General features: G+C 39.1%; 1 pseudogene; it reads right to left on the bottom strand.

The window, feature by feature from the left end:
* Positions 1-5,334: 5,334 nt before the first annotated feature.
* Positions 5,335-6,950, bottom strand: LOC122479520 (annotated as a pseudogene).
* Between the last annotated feature and the right edge of the window lie 240 nt (positions 6,951-7,190).

Genomic DNA, 7,190 nt, shown 5'->3' with positions numbered 1-7,190 from the left:
ATCACCCAGTAGAGAAGTCCCCTGTTGAAAAGAAATGGCTAAGTCCTTGCACCATATTCTGGCTTAGTCACTTACTGAGGATACTCTGCGGAGAGGATGGCTGCAGCTCAGGCTGAGGTGGACCTGGAGGTGTTAACAGCTGGTCCTCACAACTGGGCAATGAGTCCTGCTCAGGTCATGATTTCACGGTTCTTGAGTTCCCGCTCCACATGGGGCAGTCTGCTGTCAACACAGAGCCTGCTTCGGATGCTCTATCCCTGTCTCTCTCTGCCCCTCCCCTGCTCATGGTCTCTCTCTTAAAAGTAAATAATTTTAAAAAGGGGGGGAGGGGAGTAAGTAGCAGCACTAAAGAACAGGATAGTGAAGATCCTAATAACCTGAACAAACTTGTATCAGCAAAGCCAATCTAGGTTGTGCTTCAGTAACAAACGACTCCAACATACCAGTGACATAACTCAAAGGTTTCTTTCTCACTCATCATACATGTCCATTGCTGGTTACCTGCAGCTCTGTCATGTCATCTCCTTTAAAAGGACACAATATGTCCCCTCATGACAGGAGAGGGAAAAATACAGAATGGCTAAGCATGTGTCAACTCTTAAAGCTTCTGCCAGAAAGTAACATCTTTCACTTCTGTTCGCATCTCATTGACCAAAACACACCATATGGGTACATCTGAGTTCAATTTTGTGGATAGGTATAATCTTCCTACAGAGAAGGGCAGGACAATATTGTGAACAATAACACAGTCAATGACAAAACCCAGGGAGGAGCCCACCTTAGTGAAAATGGGTGCCAGCACTACTTACTGTCAGACTTTATCTCCCATGAGGAAATTATTTTATTTAGGTCTGATTTTAATCTTCTTGATTCATATCAACTAAGGAAACAGGTCTTTCCAAAGAACAGTCAAAAGAAAATCCATTTTGAGATTTAAATTTTGTAAAATTGCTCTCCCTTATAATTCAATAAGTGGTGACATGTTGAAATCTCAGCTTCTGTGTGCTCTAGATTATGATATATGATGAAGTATCATTATATGATTGATTAAAAATTTTTGAAAGTTAAAAGGACTATACAAATGTAGACTTATTGCTATACATTGTCATTAGTATTAGCTCCCCTTTCTTCTGAATCCAGATGGTTTCTTAGATTCCATGTCCCTACAGATTCTAATCCTCTCTACATATAGATCATCTTTTAAAAGATGCAGAAAGAAAAGCAATTTTAGAAATATCCAAGGAATCCTCAATAAAATTAAATGGAAAATTTTTAAAATCTGTGAAAGGAGAGAAAAGGGGCTTCATGTAGATACCTGAATTGTTATCAACAGACAACACTCAGTTTCATTTTAGACAATCTTTTTTTTTTCACTTGGTACATGATGCATTAAAAATGAAAAAGAATGAAAATTGTTTCTACAAAGTGAAAGAGCCACAGAGAAATAAATGGAATGTCTAAAATATAAGCTTCATAGCATGATTATCCTTTCATTAAGATGTAAGCAATGTTCTAGGAAATGTTGTGGTCCTAATTACAATATGATGGAATACACATTTGTCTCGGAAATAACACACTCAAGAAGTATGTAATATTCATTGCAACAGCCAAAACTTAAAAAAAAAGACACAAATATAGTGTGTTATATTTCAACATCTCATAAATAATACCTAAATAGTTCAGGCTAGATATTTCAGAAGAGGATGAGATGCTTTGAAAATGAGCTAACCTTATTTGTAAATTTCATTCATATGTATTTTAGCGAGGAAATACATATATTTCTATGGAAATAATTTACTTAATAGTTATAGACTAAATGAGTGAATTATTTATTTCTAATTTTTAATAGTCAAAAACTGTATAAGCTCTAAAATAGCAAATCATTGGATAAGTTGATATTTGCTCTCTTGTGGCACTATGCAGACCCAGAGATATAGATATTGATAATATATTGCATTATACACGTATATACATTTAATCACTGAATTGCATGTGACAATGTATTGCTTCAAAGGGAACTGTAACTATTACAGATAATTATGTTAGAATCATAGCCTAATATTGACTCAGATACCTAGAGAGAAGTTTTCTAGCAACTCCAATCATCTCAAATGCCACCATATTTATTGAGAAAACACACAGATTTGAGTGTCAAATTAGATTCACACAAATCATAAATTTACCTAGTAACAAGCTTTACTAATGATTTCAAGGATACATGTAATCAAACAGCATAGGCAAAGCAGGGAAATATGCACAATGACTAACACAACTTCCCAGGCCTTTCTTACCATTCAGGACACACTGGCCCATATTAACAAATGAAGCTTCTAAGAGATTTGTATGGTCATTTGACTTACCCAAAAGGGAGGTATTTTAGCATGAAACATCTCCGTTTTATATTAGGAGTGTGCCATAGTATACATGGCATCTCCAGGGGGCCGTGCCACATAAATTCATAGATTCTAGGTTTGTTTCCCATAAGCATCCTACACATTTTGCTATGGCAGTCCATTGATAATGACTTTCCCAATAGCAGATACCATTAGTGTTTGCTGGTGGACCACCACTAACATATTTTAAGAAAATTTCATTGCCAGGCTGTCTTCAGTTAAGGGAAGCCTGCAGGCCTGCTCTTGATCATTCCTTTTCCAATTTTATTATAAATAATAATGATAAATATCAACTATGAAAACTAAGGAGCAGAACCTGGCAATGAGGAAGATGTCTTAAAGAGTGGTCTAAACTGTTGAGATTTGCAAATTCACTGATGAAGGAAAAAAGAGGAGGAGAGTGACAGCAACAACACTCTCTGAAAAATAAGAGTGTGGTAGTGACAAGGAAAGTGATGGAGAGGCAAGGAGGAGTAAGGGTGGCAGTGGTGGGCTGTGAACATCTGAAGTGGAAGAGATGAGCAACTACCACACAACAGTACTACAAAACACAAGTGCCATGGTAGTAGTTACCAGCAGAGGCATTACTTAGAGAAGAAAAGGAGAAAACTAGCAGTACTAGTAATTGCTAACATTGATTAATCCCCTACTATGTGCCAGGTACCATGCCTTATACTTGGTGTGCAGTATTTCATGTAATAATCACTGTTTAGAGGAGTTTTACTATTTTACAGCCTAAGATGGCAAATCATTTGCCCAAGCTATTGCCAATCAGAAAGGACCAAAGTCAGACTCAAATTCAGTTCAGCTCTGAATTGAATCATCACAATCTAGTGAATGTGCTGTGCAGTGGGACAACCAAGGCTGTCACTCCAACTCAGGGCATCTCAGTGTGACAGTAAGGTGTAAAGGAACAGAGTATATTTGACCAGCGGAGTACTCTGAATGTTAGATAGAAAATGTGGAGTGATCAGTATATAGATTGTAATGAAAGTTCTGGAAGAAACTAAGATTACTCAAAGAGAGTGCAGAATAAGAAGAAAATAGAGCTGTGCTAAGGACACTAGGGAAAAAAATTTAGAAGCATAGCCCATGAAAAAGAATAAAGAATAAACAAAAAGGGAAAAATAGTAACTAAAAAAAAAGGTGGTATTGTAGAACCCAAGAAAAGAGAATATTTATCACCAGAATGGGGAAGTCAATTGACGAACCAAAAGGTGAGACAAATCCAAGTGAACAGGGTACACTGGAATTGTCAAGAAAAGCATGTTGCTGAAAACTGAGAGCAATTTATTAGAGTAAAAAGTTGAAGACTGTTAGCAGAAGATTCAGGAACGAATGAAAGTTGGGGAAGAGAAGATAAAAATAAAAACCTTTAGTTGTAAAAAGGACTCTATCAAACAGATTGGTAGCTAAAACTGAGCATGTGAAGCTAAAAAATTGTTTGTTATCGTTTATTGTTATTTTTTTTTCAAAAATTTTTTTTCAACGTTTATTTATTTTTGGGACAGAGAGAGACAGAGCATGAACGGGGGAGGGGCAGAGAGAGAGGGAGACACAGAATCAGAAACAGGCTCCAGGCTCTGAGCCATCAGCCCAGAGCCCGACGCGGGGCTCGAACTCACGGACCGCGAAATCGTGACCTGGCTGAAGTCGGACGCTTAACCGACTGCGCCGCCCAGGCGCCCCGTTTATTGTTATTTTTTAAAGACTTATAAATATGTTTTTTACATACTAATAGGAAATAACCTGGTATAAGGGAGACACTAAAGATACAAAGGAAGACTAATTAATTAACTAATTAATGGAGTATATCAGTTTCTTTTTTTTTAGTGGGGATTATATTATATTATATTATATTATATTATATTATATTATAACCCAATTTGCAGTGATTCAGATATTCCTAGGCTTCATGAACTAATTTGGAGCAGAAGGTGGGGAGTGGTTCTTGGCCTATGCTGCATGTGAGAACAATTCATCTGAGGTTCCCCAAATTATCATGAAGGCTTATCAATAACTGAATAAACCTAGAAGTCCCCTACCCAGTCATTTAGAGATGTTTTTGTGGACCTGAATGCCCAGGCATCCAAGGGGAGTGAGGCATTCTAGTGGACCTAAGGGCAAGGCATAAAAGTTTCAAGGGAGTCATAGCAACTTAGATGTCTCTAGGGCTTACTTGTTATCCTAAACCTAACTGCTTAGTTTCTTCTTTGTTTTCTATCCCTTGCCCCATCTCCAGGCTGAGAAAAGTGGCCTCAAGTGGACAGAAGCACTCAAGGTAATAATAGGCAAATGATCCCTCTGTCTATTCTGAACCCATTCCACATTCTCAGTCCTGGACTGTGAAAAGAAGGATGGCATGGCCCAGGGGCTGCAGAGCCCCATACACTTATCTTTGTTTTCCAGACCCCAAGAGCCCCCGCCAAGGCAAGGGTTACTTAATTACTCATTAGAGTTCTAGGTTTTCAAAGGCTGTGAAACAACAACCCAAACCATAGAACAAACAACTATAGATAGCGAATGGAGAGAAAAACAAGCATATACAAAGAGGATGAAAAGGTCACATGTAATGTGGGTATAATAGATGGAGAGATTTGGGAGAAATCTGGTGCAGGCTACAATTACTGGATACAACATTTAGAAAAATCAATTGAAATATGTGACTCTGACATGTCTTTTTAACTGCATCAGTGGAACCTTAGAGCAATGAATGACTACTTCCTTCCTCAGTTACCCTTTTGGCCAGAATATTTAGTCTAGGAGGAATTAACAAGTTGCTAGAATGAGAAAGGGGAATCATTAGGGATGGGGAAAGGGGCTAAGACATATTATATCCAGCAGCACAAATTTCCTGGCTGCTTTTCCCGGCAGTCAGGTCATTCTGCTACATGCAGTAGATCATGGGGATGATGGTGTTATGACTTAGCTCACTGCACAATTCAGGTGCAATTATTCAGAGCTGGGAGGCAAGAAAACAGAGATTGCTCTTCTCCTTTTGGCTTCACAGAAAAGTGTTCAATTGTCCTTACTGCTCAGGTTTATCCAGCAACTTCAATTCTTCTTCTTTGGATGCCTCGTGTTACTCTCTTATTTTAATCAATTTATCCTCTTGGGCTCTATTTTTATATAAGGCAGTCAGGGTCTCCAGATTAACCAGAGTCATCCACATTGAAAATGCAATTCTAAACGCAATTCTTCATTTCTAAATGTAAACTAGATATCAAGATTCCCATAGTTTGAGATCATTTTCCATCCAATAACTTGATTTTTTTTTAATTTGGCCTTGCTCTTTTTCTCATAGGTCTCCGATAGAAGTTTTTTTCTTCTGCTGAGTTGTGTCTTTGGAGAATAAATACTCAAATTCAGTTTTATCTTAAATATCAGGTTCTTCTAAGGAATCCCATAAGGTGGGTGTAGTATTTGGGCTTTTATCATTTATTTGTATTCTAATCCAGTACAAAGGCTTCACAGGACAACTTGGCTCAATGACTGACTTTCAAAGACATTGACTGGAAGAAGGACCAATTCTGAAGAGTTCAGGAGGAGATGGGAGTGTAAGTCCTGGGGGTGTTGGAGCAGGAAGAAGTGCCCTCACTGTTGGGTAGGGCAGGGGAGTTGGGAGGAGGAGGTGGAGGAAGACCAGCACTTGGAGGTAGAGGAGGTGGTGGAGGTGGTGGTGGTCCAGCTCTCACAGGTGGTAGTGGAGGTATTGGTGGCAGAGGTCCACGTCCAGGTAGGAGAAGAAGAGGGGGAAGGGAAGGATGGCTGTTGGTAGGGGTGGTGTGGGAGGGGGAGGTGATGCCTTTTGCTGACTCAGTGAGATGCCTTCCACAGACTGAAATGGTATCTGGAAGTCTTTGTTGTCATTTGGGGGAGATCGTTGGCTTAAAGATGAGACATTCAGCTTTTTAGGTATTGTCTGGTTATCTTGCCCTCAAATTCACAGGGTTTGAAGAAAGTCTCTGTCTGGATGCATACATTTTTTGTAGGTCTTTGGAGAACGGTCATGGTCAATGAAAATACAAGCATCTCTCATCTCTTCACATCCTCTTCCCCATCAGTGTTGTTTCTTGTGTTTGAGATTTTTTTTAAATGTTTATTTGTTTTTGAGAGAGAGAAACAGAGCATGAGCAGGAGAGGAGTAGAGAGAGAGACACACACAGAATCCGAAGCAGGCTCCAGGCTCTGAGCTGTCGGCACAGAGCCTGATGCAAGGCTCAAACTCACGAAGCGTGAGATCATGACCTGAGCTGAATTCAGACACTTAACCGACTGAGCCACCCAGGCGCCCCATGAGATTTTCATGAGAAACCACTCTACGCTCACCCTGGATATCAAATGCCTGAAGTTCAAACTAAGCCTGTAGATTTTCAATTACTTCTTCACGTTCCTTCTTCAAGTGTAAAATAGCAGCTTGACATTCTGCTTCAGTGTACTTCAATCCCACTTTTTCTGGTGTCTTGTCTTTGGGGGTGGCCAGAGAGCTTAGAGTCTGCCCAGAGTCCTATTGTACTGCTCAGTGGGGCTGTGGTCAGGCTTCTTCCTGAACACCATTCTCCTTTTCCATATCTTCAAAATGGAGTCATGAGACCAAATAAAAAACAAAGCCAGAGGCATCCTTAGGCTTTTATTTCCATTTCAGTTTTGTATCATCTTCTCTGCCTTCATGGTATGGCAGTATTAGTTTCTTATTGCTGCTATAACAAAGGAACACAAACCTAATGGCATAAAATAAGATAAATTTATTCTCATCATATCACTTTCTCCTCTTTTTTTTTTTTTGATAAAATCTCC

The sequence above is a fragment of the Prionailurus bengalensis genome, chromosome C1, assembly GCF_016509475.1.
Source record: "Prionailurus bengalensis isolate Pbe53 chromosome C1, Fcat_Pben_1.1_paternal_pri, whole genome shotgun sequence".
NCBI classification, from domain to species: domain Eukaryota; kingdom Metazoa; phylum Chordata; class Mammalia; order Carnivora; family Felidae; genus Prionailurus; species Prionailurus bengalensis.
Note: the sequence above shows the minus strand (reverse complement) of the source record. Positions and strands in the feature narration are given on the sequence as shown.